The sequence below is a fragment of the Hippocampus comes genome, unplaced genomic scaffold (assembly GCF_001891065.2).
Source record: "Hippocampus comes isolate QL1 unplaced genomic scaffold, H_comes_QL1_v1.1 scaffold109, whole genome shotgun sequence".
NCBI lineage: Eukaryota > Metazoa > Chordata > Actinopteri > Syngnathiformes > Syngnathidae > Hippocampus > Hippocampus comes.
This window is the reverse complement of record NW_017805274.1, coordinates 1,138,249-1,140,887: the sequence shown is the minus strand read 5'-3', so window position 1 is coordinate 1,140,887 and position 2,639 is coordinate 1,138,249.

Genomic DNA, 2,639 nt, shown 5'->3' with positions numbered 1-2,639 from the left:
TGGTGATCTTGAAACTGAAACTGTGCATGCTAAAAATGTCAGAATTTTTTTTTAAAAATGGATCTCTGGAAACAGTCCAGAGAACTGTCTTTGTTTCCACCACGTTTGCACAGGTTACAGCAAGAGACGTGTAACCGGTGAACTTTGAACCATCATGGGAAAAATAAAAAAAATCTCTCTGAATCATTTGTTAAGCTTTAATCATCCGTTCATTAATGTCAGACGGCCTATTAATACATTTTTCCCAGATCTGCAGTTCAGTACGCATGTGAGAACAAGCGAGAACATCATCAAACATTCAATGCCACGCTACCATATTTCTCATATACAATCGCGACGTCAACTTCAAACGACGTTTTCTTTTCCGCCCCCCCGAGTGGTGCACAAAGCCTTTAGTTTTCATCCCAACCAAGCCACGTGAACTGGGTCGAAAAAAAAAAAAGAAACAAAAAGAACTCAAAGAAATCCCTTCAAATAAAACCCGTTGAGTAAATGGCCGTCTCGGCCACTATTTGAGAAAATGGGTTCATTAAGGCGTAACCTTGCACGTTAAGGAATACGGATGAGTAAAGTGGAGCGAGAAAGAGAGAGAGAGAGAGACAGGAAGTTGCTCAAACAATGGCCTGCAGCACCGCGCTCCAGAGAAGGCCCATCGCAATCACACGCCACACATTGAACACAACCCAAGTGACATGGAGTGGTCGAGACACACACAGGCAGCCGCCTACAGACACCCGAAGCCTTTTCAGCCTTTTTCGCTCGGCGCAGCTCGTCCTCCCACTTCTGCCGTTATTAGCCTCAGACACTCAGACCGGCCGACTCCACCTCCCGGCATGCATATGAGTCACAACCGCCTTCGTTTTCACTTCTTGTTCAAGGGTGTAATTGGTTCATGTGTGGACGCCGCGCATCGGCTCGCTAGTCGGAATTTCAGGAAAATTGAGCCGGGAAAGACATCAATATGTTTTCGGTGAACGGAAGTTATGAGAGAGTCTTTGGAGACGGCATTTATTGAATATGTCACAAAATGCAGCGCGTGAGAGTTTTGCCTCCATCTTTGCACAGTAGGAAATTTATAAGGTTGAATTCAATCTGTTTCAGGATGGGAGACACTAACCCCCCCCCCACCCCGTAGGAAATAATATAAATAGAAATACTATGTCAAAGTGACTCTCCCATAAAAGGTGTTCAAATTGTATGGTAGACGCTGGTTCTCCTTTTGCAATAAATGCTGTAACAGAGGCTTATTTGTCAGGAAAATGTGTTGAACTCAAACATAATGTTCAGCATTTCGGTTTGGGACAGTTTTTCTCCTGGTATTCCGACTTGGATGCATCTTTTAGTTTTACTGGGTAAACGGTGGTCTGCCTCAAGGTTATTCAAGTTAATGAAAACAAATGAAAGAACTAAAACAAAAAGTTACAAGTATGTGTTAAAAAACAACAACAATGAGACTTAAAATAAAAAATGAAATCTAGCAAAACTCACGAAAACAAAACAAAGTATGATTATACTGAAAATGTCCCTCATTTTGGTTCTGTCTCTTTATCTGTCGAAATGAGGTCTGGACGATTATGGTAAAAAAATAAATACAATTCATGAAAATGATTGGTTCTCGATTTAAAAACTTGACATTTATTTACCAAGCATCCGAGGCTATTACTCAAAACAACCATCATAGCCTCATGGCCATTCATCCCTGCACGTTGAACACTTTCTTTCTGAAACATTCTTGTTCTTTTTGTCAAGTACAAGTTGACCTTGTAAATCTCATGTGAAATTCAAGTCACGTGGTGCGTTCGGGGTATTTTCACAGCATTGGGAACTTGCATTCACATCATATTTGATATACTGTAATTAAACAATGATAATGTTTTTACGATCAACAGAAAGCAAAATCTGAAATCATGATTACATTTCCATTAATTGCCAAGGCTTAAATTATGTCTGTCCATCATGCTTAAAAAAAAAAAATCTTGCACACAAAATAAATAAATAAATAAAAACTAAACGTAACACAAAAACCAAAACTACAAACTAAACAAAGCACATAAGGACCCCCCCCTCCAAAAAAAAAAAAACAAAGCTACTCTAAAAACAAATAATCTCGACCTGAATTTGAAACCCAAATGTCAAAACAAAAGGAAAAGTAACTTTGGTGAACCCCCCGCCAAATCAATTCTAACTTTGGACTGGTTGCAAAATGATTGGGTGTATGCGGTGACGTCGCTCGCCTCACAGTAACTGGCGCTCCCGACGCAACCTTTATCCTCAGCACCAGATTCTCCACAAAGCACCCTTGTCCTTGTCCGCCGCCTACCCACACTCAACAAACCGTGGTCGTCCGCTGCACAAACAGCGGCACTTTGTCACATCCTCGACCCTTCGTGACAGCGGCGGGTCGCAGAGGCGACAATGGGCCGTACGTGCCATTAAACACACACGCTAGCGTGAAGGACTGCCACATTGTCACCGACTGATAAAATATCTCTTGCGTCATCCCCGCATACGCACACCTGACCCCGTTGGAATGCGTCCCGGCGCAGAGGCCCTGACAACTGCGAGGATGCCGACGAGGGCGAGGCGACGCTCGGAATTAAAAGTGCGTTAGCCGCTAAGGAGGGGCTAACCTGATTTGA